Source organism: Capricornis sumatraensis, chromosome 3 (genome assembly GCF_032405125.1).
Source record: "Capricornis sumatraensis isolate serow.1 chromosome 3, serow.2, whole genome shotgun sequence".
Taxonomy (NCBI): Eukaryota; Metazoa; Chordata; class Mammalia; order Artiodactyla; family Bovidae; genus Capricornis; species Capricornis sumatraensis.
The window spans coordinates 8,418,236-8,437,476 of record NC_091071.1 but is presented as its reverse complement, the minus strand read 5'-3'; positions in this window follow the sequence as shown (position 1 = coordinate 8,437,476).

The window sequence follows — 19,241 nt, the reverse complement described above, 5'->3', positions numbered from 1 at the left end:
TTCGATGTGGGACAGGACTTCTCATTCTATTCATGTTTCTTACACTCTCGGTTATCAGTAAGTTTCTGTTGTATAAATAACAAATCACCCCCAAATATATGAGTTCAAAATGACAACCATATATTTAGCTCATGATTCTGTGTGTCACCAGTCTGGGCCATGCCCAGTTGGGTGGTTCTTCTGGTCTTGGGCGAGCTCACTCATGCATATGTGGTCAGCTAGGGACTGGCTGGTCTGGGATGGCTTCAGTTAGGATGGCGCTTCTTTGCTTCACATTGCCCCTCGTCCTCCAGCAGACTGCTCTGGGCTTATTCACAAAGGTTTTCAAGAGAGTGAATGGAAGTGCCTGAGGCCTCTTGGGGCCAAAGCTCAGAACCAACATCACTTTGCCACATTTTATTGGTCAAATGAAGTTGCAAAGGAAGCCTAGATTAAAGGGGTGGAGGAAAAGACTCTACTTGTTGGTGATGGGAGATGCAGTGGCAAGATCACGTGGAGGAAAACGGAATTTTATAAAAGTAAGAAAGTGATAAAGAAGGCTGGGCACCGAAGAATTGATGCTTTCGAACTGTGGTGCTGGAGGACTCCTGAGAGTCCCTTGGACTGCAAGCAGAGCAAACCAGTCAGTCCTGATGGAAGTCAGTCCTGAATATTCACTGTAAGGACTGACGCTCCAAAACTTTGGCCACCTGATGTGAAGAGACAACTCACTGGAAAAGACCGTGATGCTGGGAAAGACTGAGGGTAGGAGGAGAGGGGTATGACAGAGGATGAGATGGCTGATGGCATTACTGACTCAATGGACATGAGTTTGAGTAAACTCTGGGAAATACTGAAAGACAGGGAAGCCTGGTGTGCTACAGTCCGTGGGGTTGCAAAGAGTGGGACACAACTGAGCAACTAAATAAGAAGTAAGTAATATTATACTTCTGTGTTTGTATAAGTTTTGCTCACGTTTTTTACTCCTTTATCATTTTAAACATGTTTATTTTGTACTTCCCTGGAGTTCTAGTGGTTAAGACTCCATGCTTTCACTGCAGAAGGCACCAGTTTGATCCCTGGTCAGGGAACTAAGATCCCACATGCCACATGGCATGGTCAAATTAACAAACAAACAAAAATATACTTCAAGGGTCTATCAGATTGGTTTGGGGTGTTTAATCTTGCTGTTTTTGTATCTCCAGACTTTTAACTGGGGTTGAGTTTTCTTCTACGCACTATCCACTCATCTTCATCTGGGCTTTATCTGTGAGAGGTCCATGGACTTCATTTGAGGACCTGCTCTTTTAGAGCAGGTTTTGTATTTGTTTCTGTTAAGTACCCCGCAGATGTTACTAATCCTGGGACCAATGTTTATGTTATTCTTTTAGTTTTAGGCTAACAGGCAGAATCACTCCAAATCTAAAGCTTGTGAGAGCACTGGCTTATGGTGACAAACTCTCAGGAGGCTGATTTAAAAATATTCTACCAGCCTCGATGACACAGACCAACTTCCTCTTGTGCTTTTGTGCCTAAAGGTCTTGTTTTCCCTTTCCTTTTTGGCCGAGCACCTTGTTTCACTGCGGGCATAGCCCCAGGCAGGCCCAGCTTGAGTTGAGGTCTCTGTTTCAAAGCCCACTTTGGGGAGACCCCGCACCGCCTTGTCTGAGCGACAGCCTGCCCGCCTGCTGCCTGCGCCCTCCTGCCCCCGTGCCCCCCATTAGGGCGGCTCTGCTCAATTTGCCTTTGTCACTGTCTTCATTTCTAGCTCTTGGAGATTTCCTTTTGGTTCTTAATTTCTTGGACTTAAAGGGATACTGTTGGTGGTTTTTTTTTTTGTTTTTTTTTTGCTGTTTTTGTTTAAGTTGAGATTTCCTAGGTGTTTAAGGCAGGCTAGTTTTCAGGTTACATAATCTGCTATACTGCTCAAATCGCAAATCCAAATATAAGCACAAATTAATTTTTTTTAAGAATTGGAATCAAAATTTCCTGGCACACAGAAGGGCGAACCCAGGATTCTTGCCACCTGCTCCCACAGTTCTGGCCGTTCGCATGCTCATGCTCTGGGCCTTGGGGTAAGTCACCTGGCTTCTCTGAGCCTTCCGTCTCTCTTCCGTATGGATGACCATCCCTAATGCCCAGAACCTGGGCACATGCATCAAAAGCCCTCGCCCTGGGCTGCTTCAAGTGGGAGCCTCTCCAAATGGCAGTCCTTGGTGAAGTCTAGAATGTTCCCTATCTGCCCAGCCAGGTGAATGGGAGGGCTGGCTGGAGACAGCTTTCCAGTCATTGTTCAGTTTGCCCACAGACCTCAGTACAGAGTAAAGTCTGCCCAACCAGAACCTCCAACCCAGGGGCCCTGTGTCCTTTGTACCGGTTTCTGGGAGGATAGTCCGTGCTGGCTACACCTGACCACAGTGCTTTCCGGCCAGCTATGGGCAGGGACTCCTGGAGAAGCACTCCACCCCCCGCCCACTGTCCTTCGCCTCCAAACAGCCTATTTTCTTTCGGGCTGGGGTGTGGACAGTCGTGGGAGAAGGAACACAATCCTCTCGCTCCAGACCCCAGGGCTGGGATGGGGGACACCCCAGCGGAGGCGGCGATCCCCGGAGAGGCCCCTGCTCGGGAAGAAAGGCATTTCTGTGTCTCGCTCTGAATCCGCCTCGGGTTTCGCACTTCCCTTCCTCGGGACAATCCCGACCTTCACCGTGAAGGAACTTCACACACACACACGCACGCACACACACACGCACGCACATGCACACGCACATGTATTTTTGGAAGAAGGGGAAAAATTCCAAGAGAACCTCTGCTCGGTTAAAAATGAAGTGAAGATTATATTAAGAATGAAAGGCGAGCGGGGCCGCTGGGGCGCAGACAGAGGGCCCTTTCATCGGCCCGGCCGCGCGCCGCGGGCAGCTGCCAACACAAACGCGGGCGGAACAGAACCTGCGGGGCCGCCGGCCGCTGCCAGGCCGCGTCCCCACCGCCCCGGGCTGGCGCCGCTCCCCGTTTCCGCTCTGCTGACGCGCCCAAATCGCCCGGCGGCGGCGGGGATCCCGGGGCCGCGGGCGGGGAGAGCGCCGGAGGAGGCCGGGCCGGGCCGGCGGCGCGCTTGCTGGCTGGAGCCTCACCTGCGCGACCGGAGACCCCAGGTGGGGCCCGGGGATTCCCGTCCGAGCGCTCTGGTCCATACCACGGCCCGCCGCCCCTCGCTGGGGCCGCCCCTCTGGCTCCCGGGCTGCGCGTCTTCATCCCAGCCCCCAGCGCATCCTGGGTGCTCAGTGGACTCCAGGCAGCCGCCTCCGTGAAGCCCGCCTGGATCATCCCTGCGCCAGACTGCCGCGACTGGTACCTGGTCCTTCCTCGAGGCCCCTCTTGGGCCCGAGCAGACTGCGTTCCTCCCGCAGCCCCTCACCCAGTGTGGGCCTCTCCCATCCCATCTCTTCCTGGCTCGGGGAGAGAGGGTCCATGCCTGCTACCGGCCCCAGGCGCTGCTGCTGTTACAGATCTCTCCCTGGAGGACAGCCTCATGGTTTGCGAGGCCAGGACCCTTACTCCCGTGGATGCTGGGAAAGCTGCTCACCCTGACCTCGGGCACAGCCACGTCAGCCCTCCCTACTTCTCAGGACTCCTGTGAGCTTGAAGACAGAGGCTCTGTGGAGAGGCAAGCACAGCTTGGGAACTGCAGGGTGCCTGGGCCTTCCTCTATGAGACAGGCCCCCTTGGCCACTGCCCAGGTCTGCCCTCCTCATCCCTCCTGGCCCTTCACAGGAGGATTAATCAACTCTATTCAGAAGCCCCAAGACTCCCTGCAGGGGGAGAGGTTATGTTGGCCCACAGCCTGGCCCCTGGGAACCTTCCCTCCCAAACCCACCCCACCACTTGGCTTCCACCCCAACACAGGAGGAGGGCAGGATCCTGTTGGCCAATCAAAGAACACCACCCACCTGCCTGATTGGTTCTGGGATGGGCAGTGACCCACCTGACCAAAGTCAAAGCTTTGCTGTGAAAGCCAGCAGGGAGGCTCTGGGTCTTGGGGCCCCGAGAGAAGTGAGGCTGAGGTGGCCACAGGCTCCCCAATGCCAAGAGGGAAGTGGAGGTGACAGATGCAGCGGGTGGGGGGTGGGGAGAGAGAAAGAGGAAAACCCAGAGAGACACAGGCATCGTCCTGGGTCCCCACAGGGCCCAGCTCTGCTGCACACAGAGCCACCCATGGCAACAGCTAATCTCTTCCCGTTTGGTTTCTGTCTGCGGGAATTGAGAGTTCCCACCTAACATCCTCACCACACCTAAACAGTAAAGCCTGAGCCCTTCCACTTGGTCCTTGTGACCTTCACCTGCTTCCCTTTCTGGCCTTGGGCTGCCTTACGCCTGTCTGGCCTCCTTACCATTTATGAAGGATTTGCACAAGCATGATCGGGAGTGATCCTCACCATACCCCAGGTGTCGGGTAAGGAAGCTGAGGCTTCGGTGCTGCGTGTGGCATCCAGAGTCACAGGGGCATAATAAGAATGAATTACAGCCTCGCTGTGTCTGACCACAGCCGGCCTCCCAGCCACACCGGCCAGCCTCCCTCTGCCCTCCTGCGCCCTCCCTCCCACCTCACTAGGACTGACTTGCTCCTGAACCCCACGCTCGGGCATGGTCTTCCGTCCTCTGCTGACCTCCATCCTTCACAGCTCAGTGCGCACCCGCCTCCCTTCCCCCTCCTCTGAGCCTGCAGCCTGCATCTGCCATGTGGCATTTGTGCTTCTGATGCTGTGGGCTAGGTGGCTGCATTCCCACTCTGCTCCCCCAGGCACGGAGTCAAGGCTGAAGGCAGGAGTCTGCTCTATGCGGCTCTAGATGTGTCTTTAGAATACTGAGCGGGCAGAAACCATAGGATGTGATGATGGGTGAGATTTGGGAAGTGAGGGCAAGAGGGGACAGTCAAACATGGTGACCCCGAGGTTTGTTTCTGGCTAGGATGTGATCGCTAACTAAACTCAGAAACATGAGAGGAGGCCGGGTTGCCCAGAGAGACCGGGGAGGGGAGGTCTCAAGGCCCCTGGGTCCAGAGAGGGCAGGGCTGGAGGAAGAGGTTTAGGAAGCTCCAAGGTAAAAGCAGGACTGAGCCCTTGGGGGGTCAATGCGTTCACCTGAGAGGAACGCATTCTTGCGGAAGAGATGATGGGCAAGGACAGAACCCCAATATCTATGGGGCTGGCGGAGGAAGGGGTAGAGGAGGGGTGAAGGAAGAGTCAGTGAGGGGGACAGAACAAGGAGAGGGCATTGTGAAAGCTATGTGAGAAGGTGTTTTAATAAAGGATTGCTCCAAAGTGGCAAGTGATCTCAGAGGTCCATGGGAAGAAGACTTCTTTCCAGAAGGAAGGTGCTCTTCTGGACAGTCAGCTCCAGGGTCACTGAGGACCCAGATCAGAGTTGTGTCCACAGGGTGGTGGTCCAGACATCTGACAGCAGAGGGCCAAGGGGCAAGCGATGGAGGGGACGCTGAGAAAGCAAGTGCAGACAACTCAGCCTAAAGCCAGGCGGGTGCAGGCTTAACAGAGAGGAGGAAGAGACACTAAAAACCATGAGGTGTCACTGAAAGACATTAGAGGCCTAAACAAAGAGAATGATATCCACGTTCATGGATTAGAAGACTGCATGTTATAAAATTAGCAGTATTCCTCAAATGAATGTACAGGTTCAATACAATCCCTACTGAAGTCCTACTCAAAAGCTGCTTTTTTTTTTTTTTTAGAAATTCACAAGCTGACCCAAAAATTCACATGGAAAAATGCAAGGAATCCAGGATAGCTAAAACAAAATGGAAAAACACCAAGGTTGGAGGAGTCACAATTCCTAATTATAAAACTTAGTACAAGGCTACAGTCATCAAGCCTGGTGGGCAGTGGGCACGCGGACAGACACACACAGAGGTCACCGAAACAGAAGCCACGGTCCAGCGGCAAACCCGCACATTTATGACCAGTTGTTTTTTGACAAGGATACCAAGACCATTCAGTAGGTCTGGTCTTGAATATTCTCTACATACAATACAAATGGTTCTAGGAAACGGGATAGCCACGTGCAAAAGAATGAAGCTGTACCCTCACTTCGTGTCAGATACAAATGTTAACTCAAACTGAATCAACCTAAATTTAAGAGCTAAAGCTATGAAACGCTTAAAACATAGAGGTAAGTCTTCATAACCGTGGATCTGGCAGAGGTTTCTTGGATGACACCAGTAGCATAAGCAACAAAAGAGGAGACAGGTCAATAAGACTTCCTCAAAATTGTGCCTCAAAGGACGCCATCAAGAAAGTGAAAACACAATCTATGGACCAGGGGGAAATTTTTATAGACCATAAGTCTGATGTGGGACTACTTCCAGAGTATATGAAGAACTCATTTCAATTCAACAACGAAAAGACAAACGATCCCATTTAAAACATGGTCAAAGGATCTAAACAGACATTTCTTCCAAAGAAGATACACGAACGAAAAGCACATGAAGGATGCTTGACTTCAGTTGTCCTCGGGGAAATACAAATCAAAACCACTATGAGATACTTGTTCACACCCACTAGAATAGTTATAACGCCACTGCTATTATGACCACCCAAAAGTAACAGGTGTTGGCAAGGACAAGAAGAAATCAGAGCCCTCATACATGGCTGGTAGAATGTAAAATGGTGCAGTTGCTGTGGAAAACAGTCTGACTATTCCTTAAGAAATGACATGTGGAATAACCATATGATCCAGCAACTCCACTCCCAGATGTATAACCACAAGAACTGAAACAAAAATATATGCAAATGTTCATAGTAGCATTATCCATTATAACCAGGAAGTGGAAACAAATGTCTATCAACTAATTAATGGATTTAAAAAAAGGTGCTGAATACATACAATTGAACATTCAGTTCAGTTCAGTTCAGTTCAGTCGCTCAGTCGTGTCCAACTCCTTGCGACTCCATGAATCGCAGCACGCCAGGCCTCCCTGTCCATCACCAACTCCCGGAGTTCACTCAGACTCGCATCCACTGAGTCAGTGATGCCATTCAGCCATCTCATCCTCTGTCGTCCCCTTCTTCTCCTGCCCCCAATCCCTCCCAGCATCAAAGACTTTTCCAATGAGTCAACTACTTAGCCATAAAGAGGAATAAAGTACTGAAACGTGCTACTACATAGATGAACCTTGAAACCACTATGCTACAGTGAAAAAAGCCAGAGACGAAAGGCCACATATTATATGATTCCATTTCTATGAAACACCCAGGAGAGGTAAAGTCATAGAGGTTTTTGAGATTGAGGAAAGGAGATTGATGGCTGTCAGGGCCTCAGAGGAGGGAGTGGGTTGTGACGGCCGATGGATATAGCATTTCTTTCTGGGGTGATCAAAATACTCTTGAATTAGACAGAGTGATGGTTGTACAACTTGTGAACATGCTTTAAAAAAAAAAACCCACTTAATCATATAACTTAAAAGAGTGAGATTCATGGTATGTGAATTACGTCTCATTTGTTTAAAGGAGGAAGACTTATATGAAGATATTCTCATGTAAAAGTTAACTCTCCTGGAAGAATAACTAGGAAACTGCCAACAGTAAAGGAATCAGGAGTGGGGAAGAGGGCAAGGATGGGAGGGATCGTATTTGTACATCAAATGTCATAGGAATGCATTCCATTTTTCAATAATTAAATAAATAGAATAAAATAAAAGGGGTCTGGCTATGGGTAAGAGGAGGAGGCAGGACTGAAGAAGTCTTTTATTAGGAAGGAGAGGCTGGGCCATGTCTGGAGGCAGAAAGAGAGAAGCCTGTGTTTCACAGACAGAGGATGGTTGATGAACCACTGGGGCCAGGATCAATGGCACAGAGAGGGGCTAGGGGTGGGCATTTCCCCCACCCGCCGCTCCTGCCCTGAAGACCCTGGGGAGGAGGTGAGGTGGGCAAAGATGCAGAAGTAGGGGTGAGGGAAAAGGGGCACCTTATTTCATGCCCAGTGACGTTTATTGGCTTCGTGGAGGAAGAGGCCAGGTGACTGGGCCTGGAGAGCAGAGAAGGGGGTGCATGGAAGGGAAGAGGGGCCCTGAGAATCAAGGGCAAGGTTAGGACAGGCCCCCCTCATGGAATCCAGAAAGGAACCAGTGACGCAAAAAAGGGCTGCTGAGTAATTCTGAGGTTGGAACTGCACCTCGGTGATTTTCACAGCCACTCCACGGAGCCTGAGTAAGGCTCTTTGTGTGTCGGGGACACTTGTGCTATTGATGGCGGGCAGCTATCGGCTGTGGCCAGGCAGGGGTCAGCCCACCTGGGAGACTGCCTTATACTCCAAGTGTGGCCAAGCAGGGTGGGGCAAGTGAGCCTGGCCGGGGTTCGGGAGAAGCTGAGAGGGGGGCATGCCTGCCCTAGCAAGGGGCACAAGGTCGAGGGTGCCCTGGGGGTGACCCTTGGGCTGGGGAGTCACTCCATCTCTTGGTTGGGGATGACTGACCCGGGTCAGGCCAGGAGAAGAGGGGCTGACAGTGTCACGGCCTCTAGTTCTGTCAACCGCACGTTTTCCAACAACTATTCACAACCGAGTGGGAAACCCTCACCACATTTCCAGCCAACTAGCTGCTGTGTGCTGTCGGCGCCTAGGGCTTTTCTGACACAGAACATGCCATCCTTACTTGGCCTTCGCAGCCACCTCGGAGGAATGCAGGCCTGTTGTGAAGGAGTCTTGTGTGCCCTCGGCCCTTCTCTGGGTGGGTAACCATCTCTAAACCTGCAGCCTGCAGATCTGCCAGGAGGTCCAGGGTCCCGCGGCCCTCACCTGTGCTTGCCCTGCCCTCTTCAGCAGTCACCGTCCCCTATGGCTCATACGAGTCCAGTCTTTTGTCTGACCTGGGTGTATTTTTTTCCCATCAAGGGTCCTTGAACCAGACTCCTCAATACAGCCAGCCCAGGCAGACCTATCCTGCATTAACTTTCTGACTTGTCCATAAGGATTTCATGACGTATGTGAACATAGGTCCTAAGTGAGCTCCATTTATTCCTTCTACAAAGCGAGGATCTTATTTCTCTGTGCTGGGGAATGGAGGACCACAGTCAGGTGACCTCCCGTCCCTGCCCTGGAAGCTCAAAACCTTGGGGAAGTCAGGTCAGACCATCTGGTTACTGTGGGGTGTTGGGAACCAAGGGTTTGGGTACCTTGGAGGCAGCTATGTCCATCTAGGTGGTCGGGGAAGGCTGCCTGGAGGAGGTAGCCTTTTTTTTCTCTCGCTCCAGGTGTATGCATATAACTATCTAGTGTTTCTTGTATAAAAAAATTAAAATGATTTTTTAAAATATGAGAAGTATTTTAATACCAAGAAAAGAGGAAGGTTTGTGATTTTTATTTAACAGATGAGGGGCAGAGAAGTTTACTCTTATGCTGAATGGCCCACTTCCCGTGATTGTTGGGCCGACCATCGGTTTGCTGGGGCACACGCCCTGCCTCTTTGTGAGCCTTGGCGGCTTCCACTCAGGATGCTGTCTTAAGCTTTGGAAGAGGAGTCGAAATGCGGTCTGATCTGACAGTAACACACAGTGGGGCACAATGTGGGTCGCTGTGAACACTGAGGAACTGCAGGTGGCAGCCTGGCCGGAAGGCAGGGTGCCTGGCAGGGAGTGGCTGGAGGCAGGCCAGGCCTCCTGTGCTAAATTAGGTAGTTTGAACTTTATCTCAAAGGGTACTGGGAGCTACTGAAGCATTTAAGCTGGAGCAGGACACGGCGAGCAGGTGGAAAAGCTCTGGAGACTAGGACTGGAGGCCGGGGGAAGGGTGTCCAGTGAGCAAGGTGAGAAGCCATGACCTCTGACCCAGGCAGGGCAGAGACACGGAGCACAAGGGGTTGACACAAGGGACACTCAGGAGGCAGGGGAAAAGGCTGAGCAGGAGGAGAGTGGGCAGCAGCCCCGAGGGTCTGGCTCAGGCCCGGGGTAGGGGGAGCAGCCTGAAGGACACGACTTTCACATCCTTGTGCCAAGGACCTCGGGAGTCCCGCGGGAGTCCCTCCAGCACAAGCCCCGGCAGCGGGACTGGGAGTCAGGCAAGCCTCCTCCAGGCGATGATGACTCTGGCGCATCTCCACCTACTTACCCATCTCACAGCTCTCCTCCGGAGGTTCTCAGAAACCAGCTCAGGTCCTGCGCTGGGAACTTGGATTCCGGTTGCTTGGGCTTCCTGAGGGCACCCAGCTCGGTCACTGCACAGACACTGCGTCGCCAAGCAGGACAAAGTGCAGGGCTCTCTCTGGGGCCTGTGACCTTTCTCTGGAATCCACCTTTTCCAAACTGGCCGTCTGTCTGGAACCTGTCTCCTGGTACTATTCTTGTTTCCTGGCATTTCTCAAAGAGCAGCCTTGAAGCACCCCCATTCCCACCCAAGTCAATTCCCCTTTTGGTTGGTGGATTTTCTGGGTCCGACTGTTCTCCCTAGAAGGGTGTTCCTCCCTCTTCTGAGCATCAGTGAGGGTGAGCTGCTGGGAGGGGGCTGGTATAGGGGGCTGAGGGGGACGTAGAGATCTGACTCAGGTCCTTCCCCACAGGCAGCTGCACTTTTAGTCTGAAGGGCTGTGAAGAAAACCACATTTGTAAGAAAGAAAAAACATTTTTGGCTTAGTACACTATATCATATTGCATTATTATCTATCTGCGCACACACACACACACACACACGTTTCTGCTTAACTGATGCTCTGGATTAAGTACGACTACTCATCATTATTAGGTCATTCATCGTGACTGGGTTGACCAAAGTGATCAGAGAGGTCAAGGTAAGCTTAACGAGGTCTAGAGAGCAGCAGCCAAGAGCCCAGCCTGGCTCCTGAGATCCAGAGAGAACAGGCGTCTTTGGGGTGCTGGTCACCTGGGGAGGGGCCCGCAAGGCTCCCCAAGGCCTACAGGAGAGTCTGATTTCTCAGCCAACACACACACACTCTGCTGGCCCCATGCCATCTGTCTGCCCACATGACATAAATGCAAAGACGTCTTTTCTCAGACGGGCACGCGGGTCCCCTCCGGGCTGCAGCCCCTGCTGCGCTCCTGGCTGGCTGGAGCGGGTCCCTTAGGCTCCCTTGTCACAACTCACTGGCCCGCAGAACCTCTCCCTCTAGGCTGAGAACTAACCACACTTGACATCTTTTCCTCTTGAAAGAAAGGCAGGGGCTCAGGAACTAAGGCAATGCCCAGCACAGACCAGTCTCTGAACAGCTGGGCTGGGTGAAGCAGCTCGGGCAAGAGAGAGAGAGGCAGAGAGCCGTCCCAAAGGTCACCACCCCACCCAGGCTGGGGCACCTACAGCAGCCCAGGCAGGTGGGCCGTGGTTTCTGTGGGCCGCAGGGCTCGCCGGGAAGCATAGAGCGGGTTATGTCGCCACCTATCGCCCAGTTTGCTCAGCAAAAGTCAGCCAGGGCTCTGGGCCTTGTCTCTAGCGGAAAAGCCCTCAGACCCTGTTCAGAAGACAGCAACCAGACTGCGGGCGTGGGGAGCGGGGAGGTCTCTGAGCATGTCGCAGGACAGGCCGCCCTCTCAGTTAGGAGCACTCCAGCTCGGCCCTCACCGCGTGACCCAGGCCCAGACCTTCCTCCCTGGGCTCGGGCCATGGCTCTGAATGAGACGGTGAGGGTCGGGTGGGGAGAGCAAGGCTCACAGAGGAGGACTGAGCACCAGGGCTGGGTGGGGACGGCCAAGCCCTTTGGGAGCCAGAGGCCTGTCCAAACCAGCCCCGCTGTCCCATGATGGGGAGAGGCAGCCCTGACTCGGAAGAGCCCTGGGGCAGTGTCAAAGTCCCTCGAGGCCAGTTTGTTCCTTCCTGGTCAGGGCAGGGCCACTGCTCACCTCCCAGACTCGTACCAAGAATGAGCAGCAGCAATGCGGTGAGGGCCCCGGGCGGACCCTCAGGTGGGAGCTGTCACCACCCAGCACCACACTGTCCAAGACACCACGGGGAGGCTGGCTTTGTAACACCTCAACACACACACGTTTTTGCAAGACTCACCGTCCACAACAGTGCAGGAGGACTGGCTGGCTCCCAGGTTTCCAATTAACTCTCTTGAAACAGCTCCCCATAGAAGGGAGCAGATTTCAAGGGAACCCCAATGCAAAGGCACACGCATTTACCCTCAGGTCACAAAGAACTGCTGTGGCTCCAGAAAACAAACCCAACCCGCACTCTCGCTGGCCCAACTGGTCTCAGTGAATAGCTGTCCCTCTACTCAACACAAGTTACACTGGATCTTGCAAAGACAAGGAAGTGTTTTATTTACTTATAACAAAAAAACATCTGTAACATAATTCTCCCTTTTCAAAGCTAAGAGCCCTACAAAATACACAAAGCAATCCCTATTTGTATTCACCCAGGGACGAGAGCAGCAGGAAAGGGGCTGGGACTGGGGAAAAGCCAAGGACTAATTCTATTTGGAAAAACAAGCAATTGCCTTAAAAATAGCTTTGTCCTACTCGTCAGCAGCTGCCCTTTCACCTCCTCTGCGTGAAGACGTGAAACAGAAAGCAGCAGCTGTGAAAACACTCCAGCAGCATCGGTCAAGACAGGGCCGTGGCCTTGGACTGCAGAAACTCAGCCCCTCTTCCAAGCAGGTCGTGCACACAGTCTGCCCTGAGGAGATCCTTCCAGAAAGCGCTCTGCCCACCTCCCATAATGATGGAGAACTCCAGGCAGCTTCTCTTGCTTGTTATTAGCTGCGAAATCTAGGAATCAAACACAGCAGTTACAAACACAGTGGGACTCAGCTGTCCCAGAGGGCGCCAGAGCCAGTTCCGCATCTGAGTCCAGACAGGAACCAGGGACAGACAGATGCCCCTAAGGGGCAAGGGCCCTAAGGGGTGGGTCCTGGGAAATGGTGACCTGTCAACAAGGTGGCTTTGAAACTTCAAGAACATCACCTCAGAAAATCAGAACATAAGGGCCCCTGAGACCATCTAGTTCAATTTTACTGTTCAGATGAAGCCCCCAAATAGATGACTAACTCCTGAGTGTGGGCAGCACTCTCCTCATTGGTCCATCTCGATTGTTCCACAAGGGCTACACATCCTCAACCACTCGAGGATGTCAAAAGCACTCCCAAAGGGCCAAACGTACAAGCGGCTGCTTTCAGGGGGACACATGGGCAGCACTGACCACTAGGGATGTAACCAGACAAGACGCCTGGACAGGCCTCACCCGGAAGCTCCACAGGATAGCTGGCTTCGCCACGGAGGCTGGTAACTCGGGCGCTGACGGCAGGGACCCGGTGTGGTAGTCTACCCAGAGCCGGGGGGTCCAAGTGGGCTCCCGGTTCCACTATTTCTGGCTCTGTGACCCTGGGCCAGCTGTACCCCTTGCTTCCTCACCTATCAAACACTCCTACAGGATATACTTCACTGAGCTGTCGCAAGACCAGTACGACCTCGACTGAAGGTGGGAACACAACGAAAGCTGGCGGGACAACCCACGGAGGGCTCTGCAGCCACTGCCTCCCCAGCTGGGCCCAGAGCCGTGGGAAATGCTGGGACACAGGGGTGGGCGCTGGCTGACACGCCGGCCCAGCCTGGGGCCCTGGCGCACGTGGGTGTCCAGGGCTGAGGGGCGGGGGTCACAGTCAAGAACACATCCTTCATTGCCGTCTTGCTGAACAGCAGCTTCAGGGTGGGGGGAGAGACACCTGCCTGAGACAGTCCCCTCAACCCAAGCCCTGGGAAGAAGCAGGTGGCCCAGTGCAGGCAGGAGAGGAGGCCAGTGCTTTCTGAGGATGTCCATCTTGCTGCTCATTTAAATCTACCAGGAAGAGTGCTTTTCTGTGCCTCTAAGTGCTATGGCACTCTGCTGGCTAAGCCTGCTTGGCTGCCCTTTATAGTACATTACAGAAAAACATGGCACCAGTGAAATGCAACTGACAAACCTCCTGGGACGTTCTTCAGTGGGATAAAGAGATAAACCAAAACACATAACTACTGTGAAGAAAAATCATCAGGCTATGGGGACACAGAAGGACGTCAGTTGTTATTTAACATAAAGTAACCGGAAAGACCTCTCCAAGGAGGCGACATTTAAGTAGACCGAGCTCTGAACAGTCAGAAGGGCTTTCCCACTTGGAGGAAGGTCAATGCAAAGGCCCAGAGTCAAGAACACGACTGGAGAGCGTGAGAGGTACCAGGAGGTCTGTGTGGGCAAAGTGGAGTGAGCACAAGGAAGAAAGGCAGCAAGAGGGCCTGTCACGCGGGCCACAGAGGCACTGAGAGGGCTTCAGGCTCATTCTCCCCAGTGGAGGTCACTGGAGCTTCTGAGCAGGGAACTGCCTTTTTAGGGATGAGTCTGGCTGCTCTGTGGAAGAGACTGCGGGGCTGAAGAACCAGTCGGAAGAGTAGCCCCTTCGCCTGTGCCAGCGCTCATCATGCAACCCAAGGAAAACCGAGGACTCCTGTTAACTTACGAAGAGCAAATGCAGTTTCTTTTTGCCTCCAATTCTCCTACTCAGCTTACAGGTCTTTCATTACAAAATGTCCCATGACTGTGTCTGCTTAGGGAAGGAATATGCTCTTTTGTGTTAAAGGCACTCAGTCCTCTCCCAAAGCAACCAACTAAAAATGCACAATATTTCTATCCCTACTGCAAAGATTCAACATTATAAACCACAATAAGAGGCCAAAGGTTAAAAAAAAAGCTTATCTTTGTGACAGGAAGGCATTTGATAACAATCGTTCCTGACAGAAACTTGAGTATAAAAGCATTTCCTTAGCATGACAGAAAGAAGACTGTATCTTCACTGAAAGCCTGGATCATGCTGAGCAGTATAGCAACAACAGGTCCACCCACCATGGTCATGCAAGATGTGGTGCTGAGCCGTCCGTCACCACCATTTAACACTATTCTGGAAGTGCTCAGCCCACAGGGGGAGACGGGCTCTGAATAAGAGAAGGTGGGAAACAGAGGACAAAGTTACCATTACTTGAATGACGATCGTATGCCTAGAGTATCCAGGGAAGCAACCGACATTTTACTATCAAAAAAAAAAACCCAAAAAAGCAAAACCCCCCAAACCTGAAAAACTCAGAAAGAGAAACAGGCAATTTATAGAAAGGATACGTGAACATCTGAAAAGATGCCTGATCACGGACATGTCAATACTAATAACGAGATCTCATTTTGGATGCACCAAACTGGCAAAGATTAAGGCATCTAACAAAACTAATGATGGCAAAGCTAAATAATGGAATCTCAACAGCACCAAAGGGGATATAAGCTGAGAGGTCACTTGAGAGGTCACTCTAGTGACTCCTGGATCAGTTGAAGTTACACACGTATCACCCAGTGACATGATATTTAAACAAACATCATAGAAAACTCAGCTGAGGGGATAACCATGTCATCTGTCTGTCTGCCTATCAATCACTGCTAGGAAGATGAGGATTCCCTCGTAGGATGGAATGCCGCTGAGTTGTTTTCTTAAACTGAGGCAGCTCTTTGTATGCTAACCTAGAAAACACCCAAACTGCATTATGGTACGAAATGTATACTTCTATTTGTGTGGAAGATTACACAGACACCCATAATCCTGAATATTCACAGAAATGCTTTGGGAAGGAAACATAAGAAACATCAGTGGTTACCTCTAGAAAACAGGTTTGGGGACAGGGAGCTTTTATTCTCCACCTTCTGGGTTAAAACCATAAGCACATAGCATTTTTATAATTTAAATTAAAAAACTGACAAAAAGTTACAGGGCGGGAGGATAGTAGAAGAAACGGAACAGCAGAATGCTGATAACCACACTGTCATGCTATTCTTTCTAAATCTGAATAGGTTTGAAAATATCCATAATAAAAAGTTTAATAATCATCAATGAAAACAAAAACTCAATCCAGTCTGTGTCCCATGGACTGACTGTAGAAATAAGCCCTGTGTTCAGCATTTACACAGCACAAACATGTGCGCCTGAGGATGCAGATGGGCAAGGAGAATGTCCAAGATCAGATACTGGGGCTTGTGAAGTTCAGTCAACAGAATTTTCAATTTGAAACTAATAAAAAGGGACACTTAAGCATGAACGAAAATGCATCAAAATAAAAAAGTTCACATTTCATTTTGAAAATCCAATATTCATTGTATACTAAGGTGCAAAAAGCAGAGAGAAAGCCGTCATGTACCCGGGGCTCAAGCAAAGATCAGCCAGGAGACCTACAAAGACAGAAGTCAGACTCAGGCAGGGAACACAGACAAAGGTCCAGGAGGGCAGACTCCAGCTGAATATATTAATACTAAACAAGCTGCTTCTGAGGAGAGTGAACCCCAGGCCTGGGGAAAAGGTACAGTCACTGTGAAATAGAAACTCCAGCAATGATATGATCAGTGTCCACAGTAGCTGCACAGAATAGTGGGTAGTAATCAGAGAAGGGTGTGAGAACCTAACGAGAAGACAGGGAAGTGGTGTAATCCTGGGACCTGGAGCCGGAGGCTGTGGAGCCTGGGGTGTCTCTGTCTGAAACCCTAGGGTAAAGGGCCAAGGGCCAGGCGGATAAAAGGAGTTCCCACGGCATCGTGGACCAGCCCTGCCCGTCCACAGCCCTGGTCTAGAGCCTGTGAGCCACAGTGAGCGGGCAGACGTGAACAGTGTCTTGAGAAACCTCTAGAACAATGGATCTTCCCCTCTTGGGTGTCATACAGCCTTTGAAAAACTGGTGAAAGCTGTAGATCCCTCTTCGAGTCCCAGGTAATGCATAAGAAGGTGAAGACTCCTGGACCCTCCCTGAATCCGCTCAACTACTTCTCTAACTCAAAAAGCATCCCTCAATCAGAATAGGGTGGTCTGGGTATCTCGAACATCCAACTGAGAAAAACTTTCCCCGATGCCCGAGCCCCTCACGTACTCCACGATGTGATGTTTGGCCACCCCGCCAGTTGGCTGTGCCCTCTGGCCTCGCGGTCCCCCTCCTGCCCCTCCTCCCGCCACCGCCGCGCAAAGCCAGCCCTCACTGCCGGGCTCGCCTCATCTGCCTGTCCCCACCTTGGCCTGGCCGCCGGTGGCCAGCTCCACACGGACTCCTCCTGCTGTAGGCCCCTCGGCATCCCTGGTCTGCACCTCCACCCAACTACTTCTCTCTACTTCTCAGCACTGGTGGGAGGCAGGCATCATGCAGTGCTCCCTTCCTGCTGGAAACACGCATCGAGCTGAGTGGTGCCCTGAAGCCTAGCCTTTCTAGGTGTAAACTGAACCCGAACGTGCCCGGGCCTCTGCCCTGACCTGGGGACTCAGCACACTTCCTCCGATGACACCTGTCAGCGCTCACAGCCATCAGCTGCCACAGCACGGAGGGGAAGACAGCAAGATACATGACAGACGGGGTCAGAAGTGCCGCCACCGGCCACCCGTTTCCAAGCAAGGCTTGCATTATCCACCGTGTTGGGTTTCTACCCGCCCTGCACCCGGTCCTTTCCTCTTCTCACGAGGATGTCTTGAGAAAGCCGTCTACCTTACTGTGCTCCACGGACCAGCTGACCCACAGCACCTGGAAGTTCGTGACAAACAGCAAGTCTGGGGCCCCAGTCAAGCTGCTGAGTCGAGCCCCTGGGGAGGGGCCCACCAACCAGGGTTTGAGGAGGCTGGGGCAGCAGCATCGGCTTGCTCCCTGCCTTGCACTTCCTGCTCTCAGTGCGCCCGGGGGGCAGGCGCGTGGTCTTGCCTGCATCTGGGATGAATGACTGAGCCATCTCCCAGTCTTTGTCCTTTGTGTTGGCAGGCGTGATGCAGCTGGTCACTCCTCTGTGAAATTCACCCCCTGGAGGGTTTCTTTTGTCCTGTTTTTGTTTCTGCCTCTCCTGGTGTCAGAGACCCCGCTGTGAAGCTGACAGCAGCTGTCGCTTGTCTCTGTGCAGGACACGCAACTACTCAGGGGCTCATGCGTGGCTCCCTGAAGCCCACCAGAGCCTTCCCAGCTAACCCTCCCACTCGTCCCCCGGGCTCCCAGCCTGTCCTCTTGGTTCCATGCTGTGCTCCCAGGGTCCCTCCTCTCTCTACACCTCCTCCTGGGTGACTTCATGTTCATTCCTGACTACTGATGCTCGCTTCTTTCACTCTGTGCCTGTATCCTTACTCATCTAAGTCAGGGCCTGGGTTACACAGGCCTAGAGACACGGCTTATTCGTAATTAGGTAATTATGAATCCAAGAAATAAAAAACAGACTGAGCCAACATCTGACGGGAACGAAGGAGGTACAGAGAGATCTTCAAGATCTGATCGCTGCATTGTACAGACAGCAAGACTGCAGCCCAGAGGGGTTCAATGACTCGGCTGATGTCGCAGAAAACAAGCTAAGTCTGAGAATCCAGATTTTCCATGTTTCAGCCCCCTACGGAAAGGTAAGGGCACGTCAGTAATCACTGATTTGAAGACTAGAAAAAGGACCCTAGTCTATCTCCTGAATTTAACTAACTAGCCTTCGTTGACACCTCACTCACAAAGAGCCCAGAAGTAACCCTCAGTCGGCAGTGGGGCTCGGGGCCTGCTATGGCTGTCAGGACTCTTGAGAGCTCCTTGCAAAGCAAGAAGGTCAAACCAGTCAGTCTTAAGGAAATCAACCCTGCATACTCTTTGAAAGAACTGATGCTGAAGCTCCAATACTATGGCCACCTGATGAGAACAACTGACTCACTGGAAAAGACCCTGATGTTGGGAAAGACAGAAGGCACAAAAAGAGGGTGACAGATGATGAGATGGTTGGATGGCATCACTGACTTGATGGACATGAATGAACCTGGGCAAACTCTGGGAGATGGTGAGAGACGTGGAAGCCTGCCATGGGCAGTCCAGGGGGCACAAAGAGTCAGGCATGACTTGGCAACTGAACAACAGCAACAACAACGGCTGCCAAAAGGGGCTGTGAAGAGAGATGAAGGGGCCGAAGAAACTACCAGTGGAAACATTTCCCAGGAAGGGGCACATCAAAAGGTGCCAACCCAAGTGGAGTATTTATAGGCACACAACAAAGGGATGGCGTCAGAAATCTCCTGAGCTGGAGGAAAAGGCACTTCACGGATTTCCTAAAGATCAAGGGACTATCTAACAGTCTGCCTGGAAAATGGCACGGCCCTCATCCAACAAGGGGATGGATGCCCAGTTACTCCCCGGAAAACACACCTCTGTTGGGAGGAGTAAAAGAAGTGGAGATCCAGGGAAAGTCAGTCAGAACTGACAACATATAAAATCACAAAAATACACTGAAGCAAGTTACTATTTATTCAGGACTCAGACACG